The sequence below is a fragment of the Rhinoderma darwinii genome, chromosome 1, assembly GCF_050947455.1.
Source record: "Rhinoderma darwinii isolate aRhiDar2 chromosome 1, aRhiDar2.hap1, whole genome shotgun sequence".
Lineage (NCBI taxonomy): Eukaryota > Metazoa > Chordata > Amphibia > Anura > Rhinodermatidae > Rhinoderma > Rhinoderma darwinii.
The window spans coordinates 519,557,744-519,574,830 of record NC_134687.1 but is presented as its reverse complement, the minus strand read 5'-3'; positions in this window follow the sequence as shown (position 1 = coordinate 519,574,830).

Genomic DNA, 17,087 nt, shown 5'->3' with positions numbered 1-17,087 from the left:
ACTTATGCAGAACACTTGCTGCCGGCGGGTGTCTTTCAGTTCATACAGCCCGTGATATAGCATATATCCCAAACTCTTTCCTCTAGCACTTTGCAATGGTTTCACATGCAAATTATATTTGGTAACATATATATATTATCCTCCCCGCTCAGCCGTTCACTTTGTGGGTTGTAGTTTAGGGGGCTGTTATCTATGTTGGTGATAATTTCTTTACGGGCTATGGGTCTGAGCCAATACCAATGTTCTTCACTGTAATTACTACTACGACACAGGTGGCACCTGGGGTAAGTGTCAGGGTCATTCATTGAATACAGGATGTTATATTACAACGGTATTCAATCCAGCGGTCTGATGTTATACTACTACAGACTTAATTACTTGGATGTTATTTTACATCAAAGTGTATATGCCGGATTATCACATGTGCTAGAAATCAGTCTGTACTGATTCCCACCTTATGCCAGCCTGGCAATGCATACAACTGGTTTATGGACCCTTACACACAATATCACTGGCTGGCAATGCGTTAGGAAAATATAAATGATTTTCTAATACAGTATTCAAAGTTTTCCCTGTTGCACTGGGTAATGGTATTGAGTGCAAATTCAATATAGACACAATTGCTTCTCCTTGCACTGGATTCTACATTATCAGGACTTAACCATTGAAGCCCCTGTGGTACTACAGGATATTACTCACAACTATCTCACCTACAAACAGTAATACCTCCCAAACAAACGGGTAACAGAACAACTATTAATCCTCAACAATTTTACACAACTAAATAACAAATGACACTACAATAAAGCAGCAAGCAGAAGTTTTGTTTTTTCCTTACAGTCCAGACTACAATCTTTTCATTTCAAATACTTCACATGTGAGTTACGACTTCTCTCCGCCATGCGCTACGTCACTGCATTCCAAAGGCGGAGGTCTTACAATTTACTTGGTTAACAATATAATTGCTGGCAAAAATTCTCTCATGTCTTTCATATCAACAGTTTAAGATCACGTACACACCTGCAATCCTTCATCACACAAAAAGCTTCAACATACCTTTTTGGATCCATCTTTCAACCCTCTGACTAAGGAGTCTCGTCCATAAAGAAGTGACGTCTGACAGCTAGATTCCAAGGCTTACGCAATACATGTGTGAATGGTGTAAGAATAAGCTCCTTACCTACCGCGGTTTTTTGTAATTCACAGATGCAAAGCCAGACCTCTCCAGTGACAGCTTATCAGACGTGCAATCTTCCTGGGTTTTATCGGCACCATTACTGTCGTGGAAATCCATCGCTCAAAATATATTAGACTGAAATTTATACGAGTCCCAACAGACTCTCAAGGCCAGACTCCATTAGTCAGTATCCTAATTAGGATATTTCACCGATATATATCGAGAGAGGAGAAGAAAACACACAGACACGCTGAAATGTTCAAAATGCTCCTCTGAAGGATTTATTACCAAACTCAAACTGTTAAACTGAAATTCAGAAGGGGTGTAAGCTTGAGGTAAACCAATCAGAGACAATGTAACAATATTTGTTATTCAGTAAAAAGCATACAATAAAATACATCATTATAATTCTTCACACATTATGTTTACAAGTGTCTTATCTCTCTCTTGGACAGAATATTCTCGTGGAGATGGGGGAGACCTTCCCTCACGCATACTTGCCATCCTCCCATCTCACTCCCTGTCCATCTTTGCATGGGAACCAAGGTCAAAGATAAAACATACGAAATCAACATTACTTATATTAAAGGAACAATGACTTTTCTATTCACTACAAAAGAACCAAGATGGGAACTCCAGACAAGATGGCTGCTGCACGAAACTAAATCATTTAAACATTATCATCACTTTCACATATTACATATCTTAGTAATTCGGCATCGTGCTTGATAATTCACAATGTAATTTCATACAGAGAATATAAGCAAATAAATCATCCTTCACACTCTTCTAAATAGACAAAAAAAAAATTATTGCGGTGTCTAGATAATAACAGTATTCAAATCTATTGTGCATTACACAGGGGTTTTGTAATTAATCGACACTTTGTGTCCGTAGTGGCAGATTTCTATTCCTTTTTAATTACTGTGTATCTAAATTGAATAAGGAAAAAATCTCTGCATTATATTGTGTTAAACTGTGTCAGTTTTGAGAAGATCACGTCCCAAATAAAGTGGAAAATTGAAAGTTAAAAATAATCCGTAGATAAATGTTATAGCAATATTTTCAAATAAAGTAAAGTAATGACTAAATCACAACAAAAAAGGCATATGTTGATGTATATGTCATCGTGTGTAAATAAAATTATGCCATCATATTTACATAAAAGAATAAACTTAAGAAGGAATGATCTTAAAAAAATTTGGGGGTTTGGAATATAAATACTTTGAATTAGGTAAAATGCTATAAAGTGGTAATAAAACTGCTAAGGACGTCTCACCTATGACCAAGGAGCGCTGCCGCTTAGCTGCGGCGCATTCACAAGAAACACTAGCCGCTCAGACGTCTTATTGTATCAAGCAGTCCTCTCCCCAAAACAAATTTTCCTCCCCCCTTTCTTCAACGACCCCCCCTGTACCCCATATTCATTTGAGTCTGTTCTTATATATTTATATACGTAAAGAAGCTATTCAGCAGGTCCATTCACCAGCCATGCTAGAAGAACGGTATTCTGCCGTTCATCAGTATCTTGTAACTTTATCCCTTGATAAGCATTACTACGGTGTTTTGTAATAATGACATACTCATACCACAGTTATTTCTTCACTGCCACATTCATTTTTTCATATTATATATTATTGATGATTTATGTGACAGGTGACCTGTGACCCCTCTCACTGACAGTGCTTTTTCCTGGTCTTTTCTCCTGTATAAATATATGTATTGCTTCTCACATTTTATTTATCTCTTTCATACTGCCTGAGGAAGGAGCCGGTTCGATTCCGAAACACGTCGCCTGTATTGTTTTTGTTATTAAAGAATTTTGATCTACATAGTGTCTGCATCCTTGCCATGCGACACTAAAAACCAGCACTATACCAGGCTCAAAGGGAACAGCGCTGATCCAAGGGCTGATTTTGAATCATCACCTATCCAAGGTGCCATTTTCGCTACTGCTCTCGTTCTAAGGACCGGACAAAGCCTTTGTTTCCGGTACAACCCGTGGCTTGCAGTTCCCTGAAAGAATCCACCACTCCAAAGACCATATCTACAAGGTTGTCATGCTCCTAGCGCGACATCACCAGGTGAGCATATGTATCACTATCTTGCCTGTTCCACATCCTACGTGGGTAATTCCCTATGTTTGCGCCGTTGTGCACCCCTTTTCCAGTGATACCCTTGTATATAGTGCCACACAGCTTCCCCCCTTGTATATAGTGCTACAGAGCAATCCCCCCCCCTGTATGTTGCCATAAAGCCGCCGCCCCCAAAAAATTATATTGTACTTACCTTGCACCGTTCCTACAACGGACGGAGCGCTGCACAGGCTCCGGTCGGGATTCATATGCAGACCAGCATGATGCAGTGACGTCATCACGCCGGCCTGCGCAGGGAGACTTCCCAGCACCTTATAGGCTGCAGGCCTCACGTGGCCTGCAGCCTATAGTATTCATTTGTATCCGCGTCCAGAGGATGCAGATACAAGTGAATGTGGCTGTTGCTTGGCTAGCGACGCCACCGAGCATGAGGGGGCCCGTGACGCCCGGCCCATAAATGTTTATAACATTTATGGGCCGGGCGGCGCAGGCTTCCCCAGGCCCCAGCCGGGGGGGGTGGGGTCCTAAGAGAATGGGGCCCTGGGCAATTTGCCCAGTTTATCCCCCCTAACGCCGCCCCCCAAAATATAAACTGAAGTAACGGTGATACTCAAACAAAACCAAGCAAAATGTATTTTCCAAATGGCTCTCCTTCCCTTCTTAACCCTACAGTGTGCCCAAATAGCAGTTTATGTCTACAAGTAAGGCATTGCCATACCCGGGAGACCCAACTTAACATTTTATGGGGTAAGATTCTCCATTGGCACAAGCTGGGCACATATTGTGCTGTAAATAGGCATATCAGTGGAAAAATTGCAATTTTTACTTTGCATCATCCACTGCATATTAATTTTTGAAAATTCTGACTGCATCCCTTGATAAATGCCTTTAGGGGTATCGTTTCTAAAATGGGGTACGCTTTTTTATTTGGTACATCAGGAGTTTTGTGAATGTGACATGGCGCCTGCAAACCATTCCAGCAAAATCTACACTCCAAAAGTCAAATACCACTGCTGAACTCTCCTATATATGTAAACAGCAGTTTATAACCACATACACCATACTCGGGAGAAATTGCTTTACAAATGTTGGGGTGCTTTTTATTTTTTATTCCTTGTGAAAATGAAAAATGTTGATCTAAATCAGGGGTCTCAAACTCGGCCGGGTAAATGAGCCACATATAGAAAAAATGGGAAGTTGACGGGCCGCATTGCTTTAAAATTTGATACAATACAAAATTATTGTTAATCAATTAGTTATTTGAACTGCTATAACACTATATTACTATAATAATAGCGTTGGGTTTAAAGTTTGAGAGAATTCTCCACATGTTTATTTCAACAATCCAGGTTAAGTGTCACTAAATGCAGTCCGGTGGCTCAGTTGGCAGTGTTTGGCAGACACACATGTCAAGATTGGGCAGCCCCTTTTTAGATAGTGCCACAGTGCCCTCTGTGGATGCTGCCACAATGCCCTCTGTGGATGCTGCCACAGTGCCCTCTGTGGATGCTGCCACAGTGCCCTCTGTGGATGTTGCCACAGTGCCCTCTGTGGATGCTGCCACAGTGCCCTCTGTGGATGCTGCCACAGTGCCCTCTGTGGATGCTGCCACAGTGCCCTCTGCAGATAATGCCACAGTGCCCTCTGTAGATAATGCCACAGTGCCCTCTGTAGATAATGCCACAGTGCCCTCTGTAGATAATGCAACTCACCCCTAGATAATGCCACAGTGTCCTCTGTACATACTGCCACAGTGCCTCTGTAGATGCTGCCACAGTGCCTTCCGTAGATGCTGCCACAGTGCTCTCCGTAGATGCTGCCACAGTGCCCTCTGCAGATGCTGCCACAGTGCCCTCTGCAAATAATGCCACACACACCCCAAGTAGATAGCTCCATTGGGGGTCCCTCTAGGAGTGGAATCCCCAGCCAGAGCATTGCCAACGCTTTGGCTGGGGATTCGTCTACTGTTGGAGCCCCTGACATCACTGTCCATACACAGTGACGTCAGGGGATCCTCCTGGACCGGAATGTGATATCAGGGGCAACCCCAGAGCCGGAGTCCCGGAGCAAAGCACTAATATAGGCTCTGCGCTGCAACTCTGGGGAAGCCATTAACATCAGTGTCCATATATGAACACTGATGTCAGGGGCTTGCCCAGAGTTGGTGTCCCAGGCACAGCGCTAGTAGGCTCTTCCTGGGACTCCAGCTGTGCTCCTGACATCACTGGGACTCCTGATCTGGGGAAGCCCCTGACATCACTGTCGATGTATGGACAGCGATGTCAGAGGCTTCCCCAGAGTCCCAGAGCAGAGCCTATACTAGTGATCTGCCCGGTATTCCAGCTCTGGGGAAGCCCCAGACGTGTGTCCATACATGGACACCGATGTCAGGGAATTCCACAGAGTCCCGGAGCAGAGCCGATACTAGTGCTCTGCCCGGGACTCCGCTCTGGGGAAGACCCTGAAAACACTGTCCATATATGGACAGCGATGTCAGGGAATTCCACAGAGTCCCGGAGCAGAGCCTATACTAGCTCTCTGCACGGGACTCCGGCGAAGCCCCAGACATCGCTGTCCATATGTGGACAGCGATGTCAGGGAATTCCAGAGACCCGGAGCAGAGTCTGTACTAGCGTGCTTGAGACCCCTGATCTAAATCAGCAAAAAACCTTTGGGGTCAAAATTCTAAATGATTCATCAAGGGGTGTAGTTTCCCAAATGTAATTTCCCAAATGGAGTCACTTTTGAAGTGTTTCCACTGTACTAGTACTACAGAGGCTGAGCAAATGTGACATGTCTCCCAGAAACCTTTCCAAAATCCAAATGACACTCTTTCCCTTCTGAGCCCTACCGTATTTCCAAACAGCAGTTTATGACCACTTATGGGGTATTGTTTTATTCGGGAGAAATTGCTTAACAAATGTTGGGGTGCTTTTTCTCCTTGAGTCCTTGTGGAAATGAAAGAAAATTAGCTAAACCTACATTTTCTTTAAAAACAATTTCGATTTTCATTTTCACGGCCTTCTGCCAATAATTTCTGCAAAAAACCTGTGGGGTCAACATGCTCACTATACCCCTATATAATTTTCTCAAGGGGTGTAGTTTCCAAAATGCGGTCACTTGTGGGGGGATTGCACTGTTTTGTCCCCTCAGTGGCTTTGCAAATGTGACATCCGCAAACCATTCCTGCTAAATCTGAGTTCCAAAAAACAAATGGCGCTCTTTCCATTCTGAGCCCTGCCATGTGTCCACATATGGGTTATTGTTCTACTCGGGAGAAATTGCTTTACAATTGTTGTGGTGCTTTTTCTCCTTTAGTTCTTGTGTAAATTTTTTTTTTTTTTTCACAGCCTACTTCCAATATTCTGCAAAAAACCTGTGGGGTCAAAATGGTCACTGTACCCCTAGATAAATTCCTTGAGGGGTGTAGTTTCCAAAATGGGGTCACTTTTGGCAGATTTCCACTGTTTTGGCACCTCAAGAGCCCTTTAACCCCTTAAGTACACAGCCTGTTTTGGCCTTCAGGACACAGCCAATTTTTTCAAATCTGACATGTTTCACTTTGTGGTAATAACTTCGGAATGCTTTTACCTATCCAAGTGATTCTGAGATTGTTTTCTCATGACTCATTGGACTTTATGTTACTGGCAAAATTTGCTCGATACATTAAGTATTTAATTGTGAAAAATTGCAAAAATTTGCATTTTTCTTAATTTAAATGTATCTGCTTGTAAGACAGATAGTAATACCACACAAAATTGTTGCTAATTAACATCGCCCATATGTCTACTTTAGATTGGCATTGTTTTTTGAACATCCTTTTATTTTTCTAGGACGTTACATGGCTTAGAACTTTAGCAGCAATTTGTCACATTTTCAAGATAATTTCAAAAGGCTATTTTTACAGGGACCAGTTCAGTTGTGAAGCGGATTTTAGGGCCTTATATATTAGAAACCCCCGAAAAGTCACACCATTTTAAAACCTTCACCCCTCAAAGTATTCAAAACAGCATTTAGAAAGTTTCTTAACCCTTTAGTCGTTTCACAGGAATTAAGGCAAAGTAGGCAAAGTAATTTTTGCAGAAATTCATTTTTTATCTATTTTTTTGTAACACAGAAAGTTTTACCAGAGAAACGCAACTCAATATCTATTGCCCTGATTCTGCAGTTTTTAGAAATACCCCACATGTGGCCCTAGTGCATTATTGACTAAAGCACAGGCTTCAGAAGCAAAGGAGCACCTAGAGAATTTTGGGGCCTCCTTTTTATTAGAAAATATTTTAGGCACTATGACTGGCTCTTGCGGGGCCAAAACAATGGAAATCCCCCAAACGTGACCCGATTTTGGAAGCTATACCCCTTGAGGAAATTATCTATGGGTATAGTGAGCATTTTGACCCCGCAGGTTTTTTTGCAGAAATTATTGGAAGTATGCCGTGAAAATTAAAATCTACATTCCTTCAAAGAAAATTTAGTTTTAGCTAATTTTTTCTAATTTCCACAAGGACTAAAGGAGAAAATGCACAACTACATTTGTAAAGCAATTTCTCCCGAGTAAAACAATACCCCACATGTGGTCATAAACGGCTGTTTGGACACACTGCAGTGCTTAGAAGGGAAAGAGCGCCATTTGGCTTTTGTGCTCAAATTTAGCAGGAATGGTTTGCGGAGACCATGTCGCATTTGCAAACCCCCTAAGCAACCAAAATAGTGAAAACGAGAAAAAAGTGGCTCCATTTGGGAAACTACACCCCTTGAAGAATCCATCTAGGGGTGTAGTGAGCATTTTAACACCACAGGGGTTTCATAGATTTTATTAGAATTGGGCAGTGAAGATAAAAAAAAAACATTTTTTTCCAATAAGTCGTAGCTTTAGCTCAAAATTTTTCATTTTCTCAACAAATAAAGGAATAAAAGAACCCCAACATTTGTAAAGCAACTTCTCTGGAGTACGGCAATACCCCATTTGTGGTCATAAACTGCTGTTTGGGCACACGGCAAAGATCAGAAGGGAAGGAGCGCCATTTGGCTTTTGGAGCAAAGATTTTGCTGGATTGGTTTCTTGACACCATGTCACTTTTGCAAAGCTCCTAAGGTACCAGTACAGTGGAAACTCCCCAAAAGTGACTCGATTCACGAAACTACAACCCTTAAGGAATTCATCTAGGGGTGTAGTGAGCATTTTGACCCCACAGGTGTTTCCTAGACTTTATTAGAATTGGGCAGTGTAAATAAAAAAAAATTCTTGAATAAGACGTAGTTTTAGCTGAAAATGTTTCATTTTCTCAACAAATAAATGAAAAAAAGAACCACAACATTTGTAAAGCAATTTCTCCTGAGTATGGCAATATCCGATATGTGGTCATAAACTGCTGTTTGGGCACAGAGTAGGGCTCAGAAGGGAAGGAGTGTCATTTGCTTTTGGAGTACAGATTTTGCTGGATTGGTTTCTGGGCGCTATGTCGCATTTGCAAAGTCCCTGTGGGACCAAAACAGCAGATCCCCCCCCAGAAGTGACCCCATTTTGGAGACTACACCCCTCAAGGCATTCACCAAGGGGTGTAGTGAGCATATTAACCTCGCAGGTGATTGGCAGAAATTGGTGTGCACTCGATGTTGCAGAGTGAAAATGGGATTTTTTTTCCATAGATATGCCAATATGTGGTGCCCAGCTTGTGCCACCATAACAAGACCGCTCACTTATTATTAAGCTGTGTTTCCCGGATTTAGAAACACCCTACGTGTGGCCCTAATCTTTTGCCTGGACATTCGACCAGGCTCAGGAGTGAAAGAGTACCATGTAAAATTAAGGCCTAATTTGGCAATTTACAAAGTATTGGATCACAATTGCAGAATCTCTGATTTTCACCCCACAGGCCTTTTCCATGAATGATTGCGCTGCGGAAGGTGCAAAGTAAAAATTTAAATTTTTCTCTAGATATGCTATTTCAGTGGCAAATATGTCGTGCCAAGCTTGTGCCACTGGAGACACACACCCCAAAAATAGTTTAAAGGGTTCTCCCGGGTATGGTGATGCCATTTATGTGGAAGTAAACTGCTGTTTTGGCACACTGTAGGGTTCAGAAGGGAGGTAGTGCCATTTGGCTTTTGGAGCGTGGATTTTGCTTGGTAGCAGTTTTGTTTGGAGTCTTACTGGTGTTTCATTTTATAATGTGGGGGTACATGTAAGCCGGGCGGAGTATATAAGGGGCATAGTCAGGTGGTATAATAATTGGGTAAAAAAAAAAAACAATAAAATAATCCATAGATATTTGTTACTCTGTGACACAATCCTTTCTGCATAGGCCGGTGTCGCACTGATAAATGGTCCTTACTTATTCCCCTTTTGGTCCACACTCGGCATCTTTGCAGTTTGGGGAATTTTGCTGGTAAAGTGTTGTCCTGGTATAATACGGGCTCCCTCGCTTCCAGAAGATATGTTTGGGCCCTCCCCTTCCTGGTTCCCTAATTTTAGGGGCCTTGATAATTCGCCACTTGAAACAGAAGAAATGTTCCCCTCGGGTCGGCACAACTGCATATTTTTTCTTTCCTGATTTATTGGAGCCTTCACCAATTTTATTTTTTCATAGACATAGTGGTATGTGGGCTGTTTTTTTGCGGGACGAGCTGTAGTTTTTATTGGTACCATTTTGGGGTACATGCGACTTTTTGATCACTTGTTATCCTTTTTTGTTTGCGAGGCGATGTGATCAAAAAACTGCAATTCGGGGCTTGGCTTGGACATGGCGGTGTGAGGTGGTGTTCGCTCGGAGCTCAGGACTCACCCCGCAGAAATCGCCCGTTAAGGGCTCACTTACCGATCCCCGACGCAGCATGACTAAGGGGAGAAGCCGCAGGAACCTTCCGGACGCCTCGGGCACTCCATCCATCGGCCGGTATCTCCGGTCCTCCTTGGAAGGCACACCGCCGCGCTCTTCCTCCTCACCTCCTGTAGGCCGCACCCAGCCTCCTTTGCCTCATGGGACCTCACCGCCTCCCCCTCTCGCTAGTTAGGCGCTGCTCGGCTGCTGTTCTCATGCCCCTGGAGGGGAGATGTCGTCTCAGGAGGGAGGTCAGTGTGTGGCAGGCTTTCCAGGGCCGGCTCCCCCGCCCCAGGCCGAGGCCTTCCCCTTTATACTACCCCAGATAGCACCCGGCCATGAGACACTAGAAGCGCCATTTTCAGCGGCCGTGCACCAGCGCCTGCCACTACAGCCATGTGTGCTGGGCCAGGACACGCCGGCCATCTTCAGGGGGTCTATGGCCACGTCGATGCACTCAGGGGAACAACAGATAGGCCCATCCCCGGGCCCCCCACTATCAATGGAGCGGACCCTGGCAGAACTCTGGGAGATAGTCAAAGTATTGCCCACCAAAACCGACTTGGATATCCGTCTTGCCCAGCTAGAGGAGAAACACGACAGGGCCATAGGTGCGGTCACACTGGAGATGCGTGCGCTGGCCACGAGGGTGGAAACCCTGGAACGCCAGCACTCCATATCCTCAGTAGATATCTCGGTCCTCTCACAGTCCCTGGCCACCCAAGCTACGCAATTACGGGACTTCGCCTTACACTTGGATGATGTTGAAAACAGAGGGAGACGTAACAACCTGAAGCTGAGAGGTTTACCGGAGTCCGTACCCTGGACTTTATGATGCTGTGACACACATTTTTAATAAGCTCCTGGACCGACCACGTGATATGCCCATTGAGATGGACAGAGTGCACAGATTGGCGGGCCCCCGCAATAGAGATGGCAATCGACCCAGAGACGTGATATGTAGAGTGCATTTCTACAAACAGAGAGAAGAGATTGCCCGGAAAGCCTGGGAGAAGGGTTCCGTTCCCTCCAATGGAGCCAAGATCACAGTCCCGCCAGATGTTTCGAGATTGACACTCTATGCGCAGAATTGTCCGCCCCTTACTGGAAGCGACAAAGGCGGCAGGCGCAACCTACAGATGGGGCCATCCCTTTCACATTATTCTTTGCAGACTGGGACAATCCTTTGCGGTCCGGTCCCCAGACGATCTGGAGGAGGCGTTCTGGTTTTTGGAGATCTCACCGATGTGGTTACCGGACTGGACTGAACCCCCGGCACCGTTTGCTCTCAGAGGTGGTCCGTTTCCGGAGTTCGTGTCTCATCTCCCGCCCCGGAACGGAGGTACCCGTGATCCGACCTTCAGGGCGAAGATATCCGCACGGAGACCGCGGAGTCGGGCCCGTTGATCCTCGGCCCCCAGGACAGCGCTCTCCTCGAAGGGATTGATTGATCTTCAGCCTCCATATGTGGACAGTTAATTGCCACTTTACTCCCTCCTTTCTCTCCCACAGGGTTCTCTGCGGGCGGCGGCAGATTGCATTGAAGGGGTTGCTCCAAAGACGTTTGTACTTACTGCGGGTTGGGGGGGGGTGGTATTACAAAGGTTGGGGATGTTTCCACTGTTTAGCTATAAAGGGGAAGGTTGGCCCATTTGGTAGATGACCCGGTGAGTCCGGGGCTTTGATGTAAATTTTTCTTTTTAGAGACATCTCTGTGTTAACTACTGTACTAGTGAGACACTGTTTTCCCGCCCTGCTGTCTTTCCTCGTTCCCCATTAGGGTTCCGAGCGCTGTGTCGTGGTGGGAGGCTTTCCTCCGGGACGGCATAGCACTCGTTGAGTATTGGAGGGATTTGGTATTCCGACCTTAGAGTGATTGCGTTTCCTATCGCCACTGTTCAGCGGTATCTGTGTAGGAGCTTTTCTTCTTCCTCTTCTTCTTTTTCTTTCTCTTCTTATCCCTCCCTTCCCCCCTCTGTCAATTCATCTGTCCGCCATCATGTCTGACATAACTGTTATTTCTCTGAACACACAGGGACTGAACATCCCCGAGAAGAGGTCCTCCATTCTCCATCTGCTGTGGAAAAGAAAAGCACACGTGGCATTCCTACAGGAAATCCACTTTCAGGCTGACTGTATACAGAGTCTCACAGACTCCAACTACCCGAACGTGTATCATAGTACGTCCCCTGACTCCAAGACTAAGGGGGTCTCTATCCTGATTTCACGCTCTTTGCACTGGGAACATGTGGAGACTTGCACAGATGGAGCGGGCCGGTACCTCTTCGTGAAGGGTAAGCTGGATAACACACTGTACACACTGGCCTCATACTATCTCCCTAACACTGGTCAAGTAGCCTTCCTGGAAAAAGTTCTTGGGGCGTTGGATGGCTTTCTGGAAGGCACTCTAGTACTGGGGGGGATTTGAATCTCACATTGGACCCAATGTTAGACTCCTCGAGAGGGCACTCCTCTCTACCCAGGGCGACACACCATCGTATACGACGATTGTTGCATGAACACCAACTAGTGGACACATGGCGGGTCCTGCACCCTTCGACCAGAGACTACACGTTTTACTCGGCACCCCACAACTCCTACTCCAGACTCGATTATTTTTTTATTTTTTTATTCGTTTATTCAAAATATCACATACAGAGTATCACAGCAATTGGATATGATATGACAACATCCATGATGACAGTATGTGTACAGTATATAATATAAGCATTAAAGACCGTTATCTTTATAGCAATACTCTACTAGTAATTTATCGATCAAATAGTGAATTACAGGATTATTACATGCTGTTTTCCATATATGAAAGGGAACATTTATATAGATAGATCTAACAAAACAAAACAAAACAGGTCGCCTATGTCGCATTACAAGGTCACAGATATTATTGCTCTATCTTCTGCCTGAGAATCGGGGGATTAAATTATTTTATTCCGGAGTAAAGTTATCATCAGGAGCTACTCTGGAGTCTAACCATTGTCCCCGCACTCCCTGAAATTTGTCCGGACATCCTCTGTGGGAGTACACCAACTGTTCGTATGTAACAACGGTGTTGACCAATCGCTTCCAGGAGTTTATTGATGGAGCTGTATCTGCCATCCAGTGCATGGCTATTGTTTTCCTAGCCAAAAACAAAGATTCTCTAATAAAAATACCAGTGTGACGTGTCCAGTTTTCATCATCAATGAGTCCCAATAGGGCTATCTTCGGGGAAAATGTCAGAGGACTAGGCAATAACGGAGTAATAACCTCATATACCTCCGTCCAAAATGTTAATATGTATGAACATTCCCACATAAGGTGCCAGAAATCTGCCTCTGACTGACCACATCTATGGCATGCTGAAGTAGCTACTTTCCCCATTCGGTGTAATCTCACTGGGGTGAGATAAGCTTGGTGTATAATGTATAATTGTATGAGTTTATTATTGATAGCCGGAGAGACTGTCAAATGTGAATTCAAGATGTCAGTCAGATCTTCCAGTGAAAGATCTGGTATTTGTGTCTTCCACTTGGCTAGGACCGGAAGCGGGGTAGAGTTAATTTTGGCCGAGATCAGATGTGTGTATAGGGCTGTGATAAGACCGTTAGGGCCTTGAGATTTCAGAATGCCTATAAGAGGGTACGCTGAGATGATCGTGGAATGAGGTGGGAACTGAGTCTGTATAGCGTGACGTGCCTGTAAATATTTGAACCACTGTAAGTCTGGAATATTATATATCTCTTTGACCTGTAGGAATGTAAGGATCAAACCACTATCATACATATCCCCTAATTTGGTGACGCCCATGTCCACCCACACCCGTGCATCAGTTAATGACTGAAGGCATGGTAATGTGGGATTATGCCACAGAGGGAGGTCCGGTATTCCAGGAAGCTAATCAGACTTTTTCCTGCCATCAGGGAGGCTAAGTAGTAATCTGTGTCGGACAAAGGGGAATCTCGCACCCAATCTTGAATATTTCGGAGCTGACCTGCCAGGTAGTACAAATGGAAATCCGTTAAGGCCATTCCCCCTTCAAGTTTTGGCCGCTGCAGTGTGGCTAGACTAAGTTTAAACCTAGAAGATCCCCATATAAAGCGTATTATCAAGGTATTAAGAGATTTGAAAAACGATATGGGAACTATAACAGGCATGTGCTGCAGGATATACGTACATTGGGGTTGGATTACCATCTTAACCAAATTGATGCGTCCTGCCACAGATAACGGGAGTTTAGCCCACTTCTTAAAGCTATCCCCCACCTTAGTCAGCAATGGGGTTAAGGATGTATCTCTAGTTTGGCTATGATCTTGAACTATAGTCACTCCCAAATATTTAAAGCTAGAGACAGTTTCAAGGCCATATTGTGACATGTATGGGTCTGGAGTCGGATGTTTAGCTGTATATAAGATGGCCGATTTCTGCCAATTAACTTTCAGGCCTGAGTACTTCGAAAATTCATCTAATAATCTGGCCGCTACATGAAACGAGGAGTTTGGGTTATCTAAAAAAAGAACCATGTCATCTGCGTAAAGGCCTACTACAGAAGTTCTGCCCTTCCATTGTATACCAGTAAGGTCTGGAGAGGCTCTGAGCCGAATCGCCAGTGCCTCTATGGCAATTGCAAATAGGGCGGGTGATAAGGGACAGCCTTGTCGGGTGCCCCTGAAAAGTGAGAACGGGAGAGAAGGAGTATTATTTACCACCATGTTAGCCTTAGGAGATTGGTATATTAACCTGATCCATTGACAAAATTTAGGACCAAAGCCAAACCGTTCTAAGCAAGCCCATAAAAACGGCCATTCTACCGAATCAAAAGCCTTCATTGTATCTAGAGAGGCAATTGCCCATTGCATGTCGTGTGCCCTGCCCAATTGTACTATGGTCTGTACCTTTCTAATATTGATACTGGTAGATTTCCCTGGCATAAATCCGGTTTGATCTGCGTGTATGATAGAAAGGATGACTTCATTCAGTCTTTTTGCTAATAATTTTGTTAGAATTTTGTAGTCTACATTGACTAATCATATGGGTCGATATGAACTGCAATCAAGAGGTTCTTTACCTGGTTTAAACAGGACAATAATGGTAGCGTCATAAAATGTGGGAGGTAGAGTGTGTAAGTTGGCCGCTTGGTTAAGAGTATGTAGAAGAAGCGGGGCTATACTGTCTATGTATTTGCTGTAAATTTCAATTGGGAGGCCGTCCGGGCCAGGGGATTTATTAAGGGCCATATCACGGATAGCTTCCTGTTGTAAAGGATCTGCCGGGCACTACGTCTGGGTATACTCCCAGGATTAATCAGTCGACACCTGAGGCCAGACCTCTGAGACTGACACCTGCTCCCACCAATCAGGGTGGCAGGCTCAGGAGTGGGAGAGCCTATCGCGGCCTGGTGAGTCAGAGTTAGCTCCGCCCCCTGTCCATTTATACCTGCCGTTTTCTCTTCCTCCTTGCTTGTTATTCTTAGCGTAGGGATCTTCTTGGATTCCTGGCCCCACTGCTGCCTTGCTCCAGCCTGCTTCTGCCGTGCTTCTGCCTTGCTTCAGTTCCGTTTATCCTGCGTTGCTCTGCCCCTGGCTTGCTTCTGCTCCGTGCTCCCGTTTGTATACTCCACTACTTCCTGATCCTGACTGGCTCATTCACCGCTCCGTTTCCTCGCGGCGTTCCGTGGGCTACTGTATTCCCTTGCGTGTTCCCTGTTTGTACTCCCTTGCACTTAGACAGCGTAGGGACCGCCGCCCAGTTGTACCCCGTCGTCTAGGGCGGGTCGTTGCAAGTAGGCAGGGACAGGGCGGTGGGTAGATTAGGGCTCACTTGTTCCCTTCACCTCCTTCCTGCCATTACATAGACACCAGGTAACGGTCCTTACTGACCACAAGAATCTGGTTTTCCTAGAATCTGCCCGGAGGCTTAATCCTAGACAAGCTCGTTGGGCACTATTCTTTACCAGATTTAATTTCTTGGTTACCTATAGGGCTGGGTCCAAAAATATTAAGGCTGATGCACTGTCACGTAGTTTCATGGCTAATCCTCCTTCTGAGAAGGATCCTGCTTGTATTTTACCCCCTGGTATAATTGTTTCTGCCACTGATTCTGACTTAGCCTCTGACATCGCGGCTGATCAAGGTTCAGCTCCCGGGAACCTCCCTGGGGACAAACTGTTTGTCCCCCTGCAATACCGGCTAAGGGTACTCAGGGAAAACCATGACTCCGCTCTATCTGGTCATCCTGGCATCTTGGGTACCAAACTCCTCATTACCAGAAACTATTGGTGGCCTGGGTTGCCTAAAGACGTTAGGGCTTACGTCGCCGCTTGTGAGGTCTGTGCTAGGTCCAAGACCCCTAGGTCCCGACCTGCGGGCTTACTACGTTCCTTGCCCATTCCCCAGAGACCTTGGACCCATATCTCCATGGATTTTATCACCGATTTGCCTCCATCTCAGTGCAAGTCGGTGGTGTGGGTGGTAGTAGACCGCTTCAGCAAGATGTGCCACTTTGTGCCCCTTAAGAAACTACCTAACGCCAAGACGTTAGCTTCTTTGTTTGTGAAACACATTCTGCGTCTCCATGGGGCCCCAGTCAATATCGTTTCGGACAGAGGGGTACAATTTGTTTCCTTATTTTGGAGAGCTTTTTGTAAAAAGTTGGAGATTGATCTGTCCTTCTCCTCCACCTTCCATCCCGAAACTAATGGCCAAACGGAAAGGACTAACCAATCCCTGGAACAATATTTAAGGTGTTTCATTTCTGACTGTCAATTTGATTGGGTCTCATTCCTTCCCCTCGCCGAATTTTCCCTGAATAACCGGGTCAGTAACTCGTCAGGGGTCTCCCCGTTTTTCTGTAATTTCGGGTTTAATCCTAGGTTCTCCTCCGTTTCCCCTGGTTGTTCCAATAATCCCGAGGTAGAGGACGTTCATCGGGAACTGTGCACAGTCTGGGCCCAGGTTCAGAAAAACCTAGAGGCGTCCCAGAGCGTACAAAAGATTC